The following is a 15505-nucleotide window of genomic DNA, read 5'->3' on the forward strand; positions in this document are numbered from 1 at the left end:
CTCCGCAGATACAGGAACATGCTGGCATTTCCAGCGTGCTGGCTCATTCCTTTCCCCTTTTCATTTATACTCTCTATTCTCCAGCTCAACCAGATTAGATTAACTGATTTTATTTTTTGATTCAAAATGGTGTTATTGACGTCTTTGATGAGTTAATTACAGATTTGCATGAAAGGTCAGAGCAACAGCAGACGTGAATCACTAAAGTGTACAGTGGGGGGTCTATTTATCCTCCCTTACCCTTCCATGCGCACACCTCACTTCCTCAGCTCGCATGCTAGAGTTTATTTTCACATGTCACATCATCAGAAATGGTTGTTCCCTTAATAGATGTTGAGTGTGTCGTATGTGGCTGGTTGTTAAAAGGTGTCGCACACAGGATGAGTGACGCTCACGACAAAAAGGATGATGTCAACAAGCAAACCACTTATTAAACCAGTATTCTTGACGTTATATATTAATATTGTCATATATATATATATATATATATATATATATATATATATATATATATATATATATATATATATATATATATATTGCTGTATATATATTGCTGTCACTGAACGTTTTCCTGTTATTCACTGTGCCAAACTAGGTACAAGCATTATTTGATTTGTTTTCTTGTATAACACAAGATGGTTTATTTAGTTTTTCATTCCTGTTTCATCATATTTGGCATATGGATTTAGACTAATAGATATATTATATATATAGTCCATCAAAAACATTAAGAGAATTGACCCAAGCTGAGGTCCTCACATTGTGGGTTGGTGTAAAATTGGGTTAGGACGGTCTACAGAGCCTGGAGAGATGGTTGAGTTTTGGGGGGACTTCAGAGCAAGAATGTGATAAGAATAACAGCTCACCACCCACGGCTAGCCAAAGGGAGACAAACATAGAAACCGTACCTGTGAGGAGAGGAAGAGAAGAGAAAGACCTGAGAGGAAAGAGAGATCATTGTATGTTGGAGAAGCACAGGGTTACCAAAGGACGAAGAAACTGCATTGATTCAAAACAATGCAGGAGTGACAAATCATTAAACCCTAGCTGTGCATTTGCACTGTGAGAAATACGATCATCAATTCACAGGAAGTTCATTAATTTCCTACGGAGCCGAGGGACCGGGGGGGAATGGCAGTCGATGTCAACAAGCCTGTCTACATTGAAGCTCGCCTCAAATGAACCTTTCACTGCACTTGACTGTCAGATTTTGAACGATAAGTCAGCCTGGGTACCTCATGAGATTTTGTTAACAGCCTTTCAGATCTCACCAATATTTGGAGACTAAAGGAAAGGTGTTTTTGTCATCCGTGTTAAAGGTGGGGATTTAACAAGTAGTAGCACTATGGAGCATTGTTTTTAAGAGTGGGTCCCCATCATATTTTTTTGTATCTAGTAACACTGAATTTAAACAAAACCATGTTTAAAAGAAAACTCTGCAAGGCACCTTTAATTTGGCTCAAACAGCCATTAAACAAACTGTACAGATGTTAGCTGTAGCTGGCTAGCTAATATCCAAGTTTTAGTGTTGTGTAAAGTATGTGTTGTATGTCCTTAAGTACTACTGTCAAACATAACTGTAAGTCCATTTTAATAACACTCCATTTATTACAGTCTTGCATTCACCTCTGCCAACTATCTCCCCATCTCTGAGTTATATTCACACATACCAACAGCAATCAAGGAAATAGGGAAAGTGCTAATTTTAGAACTCTCTCTCTTTGCAGGCATATTAAAAGGAGCTGATGCTAATGTAATGCGTTATTCAGTCTATAGTTAGTGACTGGTCAATACACTCAGAGCTGAGCCGTTCACCAGAGCTGACAACATTTAAAAACCCACTACCGTCCAGAGCTTTCGGACAAACGTTGGCTCGTCGCCAGGCATCCATTACTGTTTGCTCTTTCAAAGAAGGCAAGGAAAATGTATATATATTGCACAATTCATACAAAATGTGGTTTCAAAGTGGTTTAAATACAAACTTAAAAAAAAAAAGAATACAATTGCCAAGTCCAATATTTCAAAGCTTTCAGTAAAATCAAAAGTTTCCCAGTTTGCAATCATGGTTGGATGTTGACCTGACGCTGTTAACATGTCTATACTTGCAATAGCCTAACTGTGATGTGACATAAACAGCATTATTCTGAAGCCATGCCTCCAGGTGAGTGCAGAAGAGTTATATAGTTTTTCTAGTTCCCACAGCAAAAAAAAATAAAAAAATCTACTGATTAAATTTACATTACAAATTTTCATAGAAAGATATTAACGAGAATCACTTTGTGTCCTCGTGTTTTTTCTAACAATCATTTTGCCAAACTGACAAGGAACATCTAAGATTCCTTCCTCCAGGGCAATTGTGATCTAATGTATCGACTGTGAGCAAAGCGCATTAGCTACTCTTACCAATATAATGCAGCTACGGTATGTGAGCAGGAATAATTGTAGGTAAAGGTGACTCATGTGATGAGTATACTGCAATCTTCTGGTAATCACATACTGATGAATCATCACTTGAGTTCACAGCGTGCAGTTCATACTAATTGTGGAGTGGGTTTATACCCATCTGTAAACACGGGGCAAGGCTGAGACACAAGGAACAGATACTGAAGAAAAGACGGTTGAATTCAATCTGCTGGCCAGTGGAAAATCCAATAATACAGTCACCATTATGTATGAGTGAATATGAGGAACTGTTTGATTTGAGGACAAGTCAGGAGTGCAATTGTCCTTGAAGATTAAATGTGTGAGACTAATGTGACATCCAGAGCTTTGCTTTCTTGTCTCTTATATTACATTTGTCAAATGAGGACAATAACAGGTTGAACTCATCGGATGCAATATAATATATTATATAATACAGCGTGTCACAGTCACGCCTGTTCACTCTTCCTCCACTCTGTCTATTTCTCTCAGCTCACAGCCCAGCCCCTGCTCTCTCACCACCCTCTCCCTCACTCACCTAATCAGCCTCATGCAGTGCACCTGTCTGCCACACCCACCTCGTCAGCACAATCCCTCTCACCTGCTCACTCTGCTGCACTACTCACCTCAGTATAAATACCCCAGTCTCACACACACTCACTGCCAGATTGTTCTCCGCATTATGCCAGACCTTCCAGCGTTATTCCCCGGACTGATTTCCCGTTGCTGACACCGCTTGTTTGGACTTCTCCGCCTTGCCTCTGCCCCGGTAACTGACTCAGCCTTCCGCCCCAGACCACGGTATTCCTACCTTGCCTCTGCCCCGGTTAACCGACTCAACCTTCTGTCCCCGACCACGAGATTTGCCTTTGCTCCTCTTGGTTTTTGTCTGCCTGCTCCGCTGACGGATCAGCGCTCTCTAGAGTGGAATATCCCCCATGAGTTATCTCCTGCCTGTCTACCTGCTGTTTGTTCCGCTTTGAATAAAGCTCCTGAACATTACCCTGTCTCCTCGTTTGCCTGAAACAAGCCGCCGCACCTCAGGTTCCTGCTCCAGTCAGCTCCAGTCAACTCCACACCTGAGCTCACAGGGGTTCCGGTCGAGTACCACGACTTCAAGGAGGCATTCAACAAGACCAAGGTCTTGTCTCTGCCTCCTCACCGTCCATATGACTGCGCCATCGGCCTCCGTCCGGGTACTTTTCCTCCCAAGGGTCGTCTATTCTCCCTGTCCGTGCCTGAAGGGGAGGCGATGGATAAATATATTAATGACTGCCTCGCTGCTGGACTCATACGCCCCTCGTCATCTCCTGCAGGAGCAGGGTTTTTCTTCGTGGGAAAGAAGGACAAGACCCTCCGACCCTGCATAGACTACCGGGGCTTGAATGAGATCACCGTCAAGAATCGCTACCCACTACCGCTCATCACTACTGCCTTCGAGCTACTCCAGGGAGCCACCATCTTTTCTAAACTTGACCTCCGCAACGCCTATCACCTGGTCCGAATCCGAGAGGGAGATGAGTGGAAGACAGCCTTCAACACACCGAAGGGGCATTACGAATATCTGGTGATGCCCTTCGGCTTGACTAATGCTCCCGCAGTCTTCCAGACCCTGGTTAATGACGTTCTCCGGGACATGTTGGACCGACATGTGTTTGTTTATCTAGACGACATCCTCATCTTCTCTGGTGAAGTTAGCCCTGGAGGAGTGGCGCCACTGGCTAGAGGGGACCAAACTTCCATTCTTGGAATGGATGCTTTTCATCGACAGCACCCGGACCAGCCCTCTAGGAGAAGGACCCCTGCCAGAAACACTCAAGAGGCTCCCGAGTCAGACAGTGAGGCCTCGTCGTCCGGCTCCGAGGAACCCTTCCTCCAGACCCCCTCCACCCATCCGACTGAAGATCCGGACTCTGCGGCCTCAGAGGAGTACTATTTGTTTGTTCCACTTTGAATAAAGCTCCTGAACATTACCCTGTCTCCTGGTCATACTGCACTTGGGTCCACACACCACCCGTTACACAGCGTCTCTCGAAATTCTAGGCAAAAATGGCTAAAACATCCATAGTCCTGAGAGTGAACCCATATTGTCATAATATCCTCTTCAGCAAAAGGTTGTGTCCAGCAACAAGCAATGAATCTCTGGGAAAAAAAGATCTAGAACATGAATTTGGGTTTTTAAATATATCAACCTAGACAGGAACTATATTTCCCTCTATGCTCCTACCTAACACATGAGATCGATTGCACTAATGGTGCTCTGCCGGGAGATTAAAAACACTTTTTTGAGGTATTTAGATTGTTATATTAACCAAGTTTTTGGTGTATTTGAATGTACATTCTGCAATTTAACACAGTGGTAGCAAGATGCCATTTTATAAGATTCAAGCACTTAGTTACCAAGAATAAGTTCAGGACAGTTCAGGGGTAAGAGAGCAATACAATTGTTTATATTGCTCTCAGGCTTCCTATATGACGACTTTATATTCATAGATGTATTATTCTCGTACATGTGTGATGGGCTGAGCTGTGGAGAATTAGAAAGGTTTTTGGGACTGTGTACACTAACTGTGACAAAAGTTCTTCCTTGCAAACAGACTTCATGGGGACCATTGTCCTCTCTGTCCTTCAAACTCTGTCAGGAGGACAGAAAGCAGAGGGGAGCATCTCCTGCTGCGATCATAAAAGTCTCACAGGAACTCACTATTACAGAAACACAGTTCAATGTTCAAGGTAACCCTCTTGGAAACAATATGCAATACACCACCCATTGCTTTAGCCTGATACACATTTATAGTACAATCTTGTTATTCAAAGATATTTAACAAAAAAGGCGTACGAGAAATTAAACAGCAGAGGCTGTGACATTCTTAGCGTCCTATTTGCGTGAACAATCAAACTCCTCAGAGTCATTACTGAATGAAATCCACACATACCGACTCTGCATCATTTTAATAGCACCAGGTTCCCAAAATGGGCTGTGTGTGTCGGGGTGCAGTTTTCAGACATTGAACCTGCATAACATATAAGAGGAAGTTTGTTTATTGTATAATGCTGTTAACAAGTACATTTTTTAAATTTTTATTAATGTTAAGAAGCAAAAAAAAAAAGGGGTTTGGTGTTAAAAAGGCCAAGTTCAAAGACTTTAAAATCCATAGCGCTCGGAATAAAGTTTCCTTGAATTTTAAAACTGTAACAACATTAGAATCTACAAAGGCTCCCGAGTGAACCATTAAACTTCCTCAGAATCGAACACATTCCCAACGAAACACCATAAATCAAAGACTGGTTATTTTTTTTTTTAACCTATGCAACAGCATTTGTTTCTCCACTCTGTGGTTCATTGCGAGTTGCTGAGCTGCATTTATGTGAAGAGGGTACCGAAAACAATCTTGTTCAAGAAAGTAGTTTCTCCAAACAAGTGCTGTGACCCAGAGGAATTCCACTTGTGTCCTTGAGAGGCATCATGGAGTGTGACTCCAAGCCTTTTTATTCCTCCTCCGCTCCTTCCTCCTCCTCCTCCTCCCCTCTTTGTGATTCTGCTTGCTCTCTCTCTCTCTCTCTCTCTCTCTCTCTCTCTCTCTCTCCGTCCCCCACCATCTCTCTGCCGCCGGAGGGGGGGCTCTCTCCACGCTCTGAATGGTTTTATTGGCGGTGGTTCAGTCATAGAGGATGCCGGCGTGGCTCTCGATGTCGCGCTTGATGAAGATGGATCAGCACATAACATTAGGCAAAGCAGTTCTCTTTTCTATCTCATTAAAAAAAAAACATTCGCTGAGAGCAGGAACATCGTCCAGTTGTCAGAGAGATTCATGTTGGGTTATTCATCTCGGTTTTATATGAAGGCCTGTAGTCTGGCGGCATGCTTTTAAAGAAGCACAGCAGTCGCAGCACTACTTCCTAAAATTAAATTCTGTGTTTATATTTTCTTTAAAAGGATACTTTTTCATTTGGCACACATTCACTTTTCTAGTGTCAACAAGAGAAGCAGAACAATATCTGTCAAGATAAACAGAGTGTATCAGGTGTGACATAGTTTTGTAGGCTTACCTTCCCTAAGAGCCAATGGGTTTTATCCCCTAGATTTTGGATTATTGCATAAAATAAGCTCTGTAGCAAACAAACGTATACAATACTTACAAGATTTTTTCAGCAAGATAATCTTCACATGAACACATGATTTCTTTGAAGCATGGACGCAATCGGCAGAATCAAAAGCAAATGTTGGGTTATAAATGAACTACACCAGGTCACATGAGAGCAACTGAGAGCACGGCATATTGACGTTTTGTCTCATTTAACCACTTTAAGACACTTAAACGCTTCAAAATTTACAAGAGGGATATTGATTGACGTATTTTATATTGTAAAACAAAATGGTAAATGGTCTCTTAAGCTTGTTTGTGTTAATCGCAGCGCTTATTTCAGTCATGTAACCAAAAGTCCTGCAGCATTTTATAAAAAAGCCTTTACAGCACGTCAGTCTACAAGCATTATTGAAAATGGTTTGCATGCTATACAATGTGACAGAGAAACTGTCACACTTAAGATGAAAACTTGTGAGATGCAGGGCTACTATTTCAGTCTTGTCTTAAAGGCTCAAAAACATTTGCTATTCTCTACATTTGGTCATTAGCTCATATAAATGATATACATATCTGTTTTGATCTGTCTAGTAACAGTATTTAATTAGTTTACATTTATATTGTTTAAAATATGCCATTTTAAAAGGTAGTCTTCCCTCACCCAGTCACATGAATTGAACTAGTTAAAACGTAAGATGGCAGTTAATGCTACCCTTCTAAGCTAGCTACATTTAGCAGACTTACATTTTTTTTTAAATCATGCGTTTGAATAAGCTACCAAAATCTAAGCGCATTAAAAATGGATTCTTTATATTTACAGATAACAGGAAAACTTATAATTAGCTTTAGCTAGGGCTAACTCAGCAGCTAACGTTAGCTTTCATTTGTGTAGCATCAGGCAGCTACTTTGTTGTGATGGCAGTTCATTTCTGTTTTAACATATCGTATGTGACAAAACAGGCTCCCAATTGTCAGCTAACCCTCTTGACTCCTTTAAAAGTGACCATATGTACTCAGCTCCTTGCAACAAGAAGCTTGTTCATCTTTTGATTCGACTTGGTCTTGACCCACTGTTGACCCGGTTTGCACCAAATGGGACCTCTCTGACTTGAACTGAAATTTGACTAGGTAAAGAAAGGGGCTTGTGAGAGACAAATAGCATGACATTTTGTCCATCTGCAAGATGTGGCCAAATCGGCAGACGGAAGCAGTGTGGCAGCCAAAGCGAGGTAGCGAGGGTGTCTGGCATTTGATGAAGGAGTGGGAGGGGGGGACTTTTACAAGGTATGTGACGCAGGTTCAAATTGTGTTACAGCAATGCGATTGATGGAGAAACGTCCAACACCCACTAAGAGGGGGAGATGAACAGAGAGAAGGAGGGAGAGTTTGAACTAACCCCAACAAATTGATGTTAGGCCGCGCATCATCACTCAAAATCCCATGAAAGGAAGACAGGAAGTTGTCCATTTTGATATGCCTTGAAACGTTCTCATTACCAAGCATTTTGCACCGTGACCTATGTTTCCTGCTTATAAACACTTTGATTTAAGAGTTTGCGAAATAGTCAACTCAGGCAGCTTTTTTTATCATCAAATTGCCCAAAAGAGTTTTTCTGTCAGTGGGTGATGCTGAGGCGCAGGTCGTCAATAACAAGGCTGAGAGAACGTGGAGAATAGCATCTACCACCCACTGAGGCGGCTATTCTAGTGCAACAATCAACAGCTATTTAAAGACTGGAACGTTCAGAGTGTGGGATCAAGTCCTTGTGCAACTAGACAGTTGAACCACACAGGGCAGAAGTTGCATGTCATGGTAAATAAATAGGAGAATGTGTGATTATTCTGCCTTAAAGGCACATTTGTTGGAGGGGAGGGGTATTGATGTGCTGTTGGGGAGAAAAAAAAGAGTGTTTACATTTGTGTGGCTGCGATAAGCGAAACGCATGCATGTTGGCTGATCATTAGCATTAATTGAGACTAAACTCATTCCCAGCAAGTTGAAGTGCATCTGTGGCCATGGCAACCCCTCTCCCAAACGGTGAGTGGCGGTGAGGCCCGCCGTCTCTCCACTTTCTTCCTCCGGCAGTCATTGTGATTTGTGGAGCAATTACCTCACGGCTAGAGGGGAAAGGAGCACTTCGGCAAGACAGGTCGGTGTCCCGCCTAATGCGTGACATCCTCACGGTGTCTGCTAGCACGCGCACTCACTCATGATGGCAAGGGCCCGAGTCTGGAGTGGAAAATGAAACCGCACGGTAAGTGTCAGCCGAAGCTGGGAGGAGGCCGAAGAGTTTGCCTTGGGTGAGGAGGTTTGGTTTCAAGAGGTCCGGCGAAAAGAAGGGCAAGAAGAGGTATGGAATGAAAGTTATGCTAAAGGAGAGTGCTGGTTTACTAACTGGGATTTCAAAAATAGCGCTGAAGCTCAGAGAACAGTGCCCTGGAACAATAGCTAAATCAGAAAGGCAGTGGGTGGAAAATCTCTCTCAACAAAAAGATATCCTCCAAACACCTAAGCAAGGTTTTAATCGAAATCACTCCTAATAGATGTAACATCAGAACATTGTGTCAACAGCCTTTCTTTATTTACATGATCCATCACAGCAGGGGTGTTATATAATAGGATGATGTGGACCAGTGCCCAGTGTCCAACCCGGGAAACTGACAAGTTAGTGGATGAATACTTAAAATCAATGTCTTGAGGTTATGCTATAGTCATATTCCGAAATAATTTTAACTATTGATGTTGTGGTTTCGGTCTAATTTATCTTTCTCACCTCACTATCTAATTATTTTAAATTCATTTTCTTATGGTCACACAGTGTCTCCTGTTTTGTATTGTACCTGAACACAACATGATTTCATCCCGACATATTTCGCTGCTTGGTCAGAGGCCTCCGCCCGCAGACCTTTTGTGTAGTATCTTCACGCTGAAGGTGTACGCGTGGGTGAAGTTGTTAAACAGTGGCGGTTATGTTTAGGCAACAAGCATCAGTTAAGGTTTGAAAAAACATGTTTTTTGTAACAGTACGTAAGCTACAGACGTGACGTCATGTGACTCAGCGGCATCGCCAGTAAGAATCACTCAACTTTTGGTTTCACCCCGGGACATGAATGCCACATCAAATGTCCAAATGACACTTCTCGCTCTAAAACACTACAACTGTTGCTCTGGTTTACTGAAATAGACGGGTTCACATTATAATTAGTTCAAAGCCCTGTGCGTCTAATCGGACACTTAAGGTAGTCCTCTGTGTCTGTATTTGAGGTCCTTGGAGTGAGACCAGGCTGCCAAACAAGAGCCATGCTAAAGGCTGTGTGAGGCCATACTTCGGCATCATGCCGAAACTAATGATGTGAACCGACCTGACAACATGGCCCCCCCTGTAGCCACGTGAGACTAAAAAGCCACTCAGGGATGCAGCAAATACGGTGCCGCATCTTCTACATAAAGTCTGAGCCACTGAAAAAAGATGTTTGTGTCGAACTCAATTTTGAAGGTGCAGCAGTGGCACAGAATCAAGTTCAACCACAGTTTCAGTGTTACATCCCAGCACTGAATAATTACAGGGTCTCTTGGGCACACTCCAAAGTGAGGTACGTTTGTACTCTGCTGACTGCACTGGTACACTAGAGCACTCTGCACTACTTTTGTTTATGACATAAGGATCTGATGTATTAATTCTTCCACTAGCAGTCAGGAACAGATGTGCTGGGAGGTTGGGTTTAGGTTTACGTGCACTCATACAGATTTTACCATTTCAAAAAGCTTTTCTGATTAATAAATACACGTTATAAATTCAGGATTTACATATTACTCACAATATTGAAGGTAAAATGGCTCTATAATCGTCCCTGTGAAGGTAGCTAGTATGCATTTCCTATTTTAATACATATATATGTAGAGAAGAATAAATGGATGGTGAAGATATTTGCATAAACTGCTGTGTCTGGATCACAAGTAATCAAATAGATACCGATTATTATAATGTCTTCATATGCTTAGTAAGAACCATCAACATGAGGAATCGCCTCAGTTGACTTCTCTCTTTTCAAACATCGCCCACGAGTTCGCAACTCTTTCTAATTACTCAAGAAGTCTGAAAACTGTAATCATTAACATAAAGCACCCTCAGTTTATAAAACATCCTGATGTTAATGACTTCTCAGCTTGAGGACTTTTATTTTGACGTGTTTCATAAGTATACAAAGCACTTTTTTTTGCATACGGTGTACTTTCAGGCATTGCATTGCAGTCGCATGCCGTATAATCAGGATTTGCTCTGTGACAGTACATGCAATGTTAGTGGACAGATCACATGCAAACAGAATCTAGTGTATTACAGTATGTATCATGGCTACCAGCTGCCATGAACCCACCAACGGGGAGTGTCATTTGTTGTCAAAGGCAGCATCATGAGCCTTTAACAGCCTCCGGGCTAAGCTGCTTTCCAGCCATGTATGAAGAGAGACAACAGGCTGTCGGCTGAGTCCCCTTAGGCACGGAGACAAAATGCACATAGCTGAGCCTTTACCCCCACAGGGCCTGTTTAACTAGTATGCCGGATCAGAAAGTGGGTTAGGAGCGAACCTGGAGGCCAATGTGAGCAGCTCAATGTGGATCAATATCGCCATCTTGTGGTTGAAGAGGGAACGTGAATTGAGGACGTTAATGATAACAATTCATACATGTTTTGGTCCGAACAAATTAAGAGGAGTGTTAATTTATCTTTAAACTTGACTCCTGAAATCCAAAGAAATAGTGTGGTCACAGTGGTTAATGTCTGTAGTAATTAATCTTAAAGGGAAAATCCAGACTAGTTTACTCTTCATCTTTATTAATTCTGCTCAACCTGTGAAAACAGTTGCATTAAGTCTTCTGTGGCTCTAAAGAGAAGTGTTTTTTGAGTCTGACCCATATTATCACTATTCCTTTATATTTTATGAGAGAAATATACTAAATGGGGTGCCCCTTTAATGCGCTGCTTAGTTTGAAGAAATTAGAATTAGAATATGGTTTAATGACAAGTAGGTATTCACATACAAGGAATTTGTATGCTATTAAAATTGATTTAGTGTAAGGATGCATACTACACAAAAAACATGAATATAGAATAGAAACATTTTATAAAATATTATTTAAACTTTTACAATAAAAAAAATCATGACACTTTCTTTCCTCTCATTAATAAGATCCACTTCATCCATGTCAGTGGACGTCTTAAAGGTGTACATGTGGAAGTTTACAGTTTGGCATATCCTTTTGAGTAATAATAGCCTGCTTCAAACTAAGTAGGGAGGCTGAACTTAAAATTATAAACTGTTCTGAATCTAAAGTCCAAATTAATAGGAATAATGACATTTTACCAAAATAGCTCAATTTCCTTACTTTTAATCATAACATTATCACACAACACAATGAATACTAAGCCTATAAATAAATACTATCTCAGGAACCCTTTACACTTTACACAAACAACATGAATAACAATCGTGTTTTGTGTCTGTCTTTGTGATGGTGTATATTCTCCAGGCTGTCTACTGCCATGATCAAAGCAGCTTTAAAGTGCCAGTTGTTTCTGTTGGCAAATACTGATTCAGCGTTTCCCAAGGGAGCACATTATATGAATTTTTGATCAATGGGAAGGTTTCACATCAAATCAATCAATCAAATCATATTACTGGGTTTGAAGCCCCCTTATAGACATAACCTTTCATCAGAGTTGCATCAGTTTGGCCTGAATGGATCTCTTACTGGTTCATCATGGAAAACATTTAAGCAATGCTATATTCAATCTGTGTCCAGTTTGTATCTGACCATTTAGGTTTTGTAACCTCAGTGCGAATCATGGAGAAAAGGTGCTGTGCCTCTATGGCTTAATATTGTAATAAATTTGCAAGCTTACTCTATAGGCCTATAGTTTGTGCATGTACTGTAACTAAACTGGTTGCTCTCTGATCTAAATTTATTACATTTCTTTAAAAAGATGTATGTGTAATGATGTTTGAATGCATTTATTTGCCTCATATTAATCACTTTGAGTTGCCTCCATGTTTAAAAGATGAGGTACAAGTGTAATTAATTTGCAGTGGGCAAATCACATTGATCTCGGTCACAGTCTGTTGTAGTAGGGTTGCCAGTTATATTTAATGAAATGTAAGATAACATACTTAACTCTTTAAAAAGAAATGCTTCCAAATCAGTCCTAGTTATAATTTGCTTTGGTTTAGAGTTCATGTTTTGTTTATTTATTAACACAGTAGTACATGTTTCTCGTGCAACTAATTGTTTACTGCATCTTTGGATCGAGCAAAACAAGTTCCGGTTTTAAGTTTAATCCGTTACGCATGCGTCATGTAGATGCGTGCTCCTGCTTTATAGCTTCATTAAAAAAGACTGACCTCTAGTCTAGTGGACAAAGTCACCATCACCTCACTGTCTATCATGATTAACTGTAACGTAACGACTGACATTTGCGTCAGTGTAAGATCTTTGTGACCAGTATGGAGACGGATTTCTCTCTCAACAATGTCATCATCTTTGTCACCCAGGAGTTACATTTTTATCTTCAATAAGAGCCCTATCATTGTATGTCTTATTTTAGACCATAGTTTATACTAAAGTATATTCGTTCAAATATTAAATGAATATCAAATGCTTCCTGCATATTAGTAAATATGCTTTGTTAAAAAGATACTCCTCCCTCATGACGTTTATTTCCCAGCATGCTCTGTAGCACAGGATGTGTGTTCAATTTGAGAATTCAAACCTTATAATCTGGAGTAAATATGTTGTATTTCCACAAATACTGTCTAACAATGTCTACACAGTCCGCACTTGTTTGTGGACAGTCATGTAAATAATTTGAACACCGTATCTGAGACACAGATATGGAGGCAGTACTTTAAATACTCGGTAAATCCGCTAGAAAACTGGTTGGTCCGATGGCGGTGAGATTTCAATTGATTGCTACAGTGAGTTACAGAACCTCTACGTTTCTTCTCTCCCCTCCCTCACCGCCGACCTTGACTAGCCTTTTGGCCAAATTAAATACAACAGTTGTCTCAGACACGTGGTTTGAACAGCAAATTGTTTACAGATGTAAAGAATAGTAGGATTTTTTTACTCTAGTTAAAGTAAGTAAAAATGTAACGTTTCTCAAAGGAATGCCCTCTAGTAGAATTATTAAATGAAATACCACCTTTAGGCTTAATTAAAAAATAAAGTGATTAAAATGGCAATACTATAAAACACCACAGCAGCTACAATCCACAAACACACATTTTAAACACTGTAAACACACAATGAATAAGTGTGTTGTTGTATTCACTCTATCACCCTGAAGTATTCCACAGTCGGTCATTCACCGTGCAAAATATAACCAATCCTCATAAGAGTGTCTGTCCCATTATAACCAGTAACCACATAAGAATCTCTGTCCCACTATAACCAGTCCACATAAGAGTCTCTGTCCCACTATAACCAGTCCACATAAGAGTCTCTGTCCCACTATGACCAGTCCACATAAGAGTCTCTGTCCCACTATGACCAGTAACCACATAAGAGTCTCTGTCCCACTATAACCAGTCCACATAAGAGTCTCTGTCCCACTATAACCAGTCCAGTAACCATAAGAGTCTCTGTCCCACATAAGAGTCTCTGTCCCACTATAACCAGTCCACATAAGAGTCTCTGTCCCACCACACATCTCTAATTCAAAATGTTTAAAGCTGAATGACGGTCCACTGTTTCAGGTGGGATTTGTGATGCTCATATTAGCATTTAGTATTTTAGCTTCACCCAGAATGCACCTGTTGATTTGCGTAAAATCGTGGGTGTGTTTGATTTGGGTCACACAGCATGCTGGCCAGGTGGTGCAATTGACTGGTGATTGAGGAAGATGTGGCCTTTTTTTTTTATTGCCAATGTCATAACTCATCATGACATCATGCTAGATTTCAATTTTACCATAAATTAAAATACACTTAATTAAAAGTACATTTTGAGATTTTTAAAATGACTGCCAACTATTAAGTGCAGAACCATTTTCCCAAATGTTTTTTTCTCAAGTTTTTACATACTGTATATATTCTGAGATGAAGGTGAATCTGCCTCCCCACTGTATATAATGAATTAACCAACATTGGACACATATCACTCGTCCGATTGTCTAATAAATGAATCAATCAGACGAGGTGTGATTTTTCTTTTGCTAAAAGGCTTACATGTGGATGACAAACATATCAGGTGTCTGACACAAAGAATGACAGGAGATCAAGAGGATGTCAGAGACCAACTCTTCATACAACAGCTGAGAATGGGACTACAGACAGATAGAGTAATGTGAAGGCTAATATATATATATATATATATATATATATGTATATATATATATATATATATATATATATATATATATGTATATTTATACCTTGTGCTGTGAAAGTCCACTCTCTGCTCCCTAATTGCTGAACATTAAATAAACATGAAAGGTCATTAAATGTATTCTTAAGGGAAAATATGTTAATTAGCATTGTGAAAACAAATAATAATTGACCTTATAGTTCGCATATACTGTAGTATTTTTTGATGGGAGGGGATGTCAGGTGACCAGACTGGCTCGAAGGTCTGAGGTCATCTAGTGGATGGTTTGAGGATGGCAGGTCTGGGGATTTAGAGGAGAATACAAGGGCCTGGAGGAAATGAGCCGGGGCTGGAGACATGACAGAGAGCCAGACAAAACATACAACCAACTAGAAAGTCTTCATGACGAGGTGTAAGAAACTGGTATCAGTTAAATAGGAGTAATCATTTAGTGTTTTAAAAACAGCTTTATTAAGGAAACCAAATTAAAGACCAGCAAGGAGCTCATTGTCTTCAGATTTAAAAAGGAGTCATTTGGATGACGGTGATGCAGCCGGTGAGATTGACATTTTCAGCAGAATGGTCACATCAACATGTGATGTAGACGAGGACTGTACCTCTGTACTTAATGAGCA

This window comes from Anoplopoma fimbria, chromosome 21, assembly GCF_027596085.1.
Source record: "Anoplopoma fimbria isolate UVic2021 breed Golden Eagle Sablefish chromosome 21, Afim_UVic_2022, whole genome shotgun sequence".
NCBI classification, from domain to species: Eukaryota; Metazoa; Chordata; class Actinopteri; order Perciformes; family Anoplopomatidae; genus Anoplopoma; species Anoplopoma fimbria.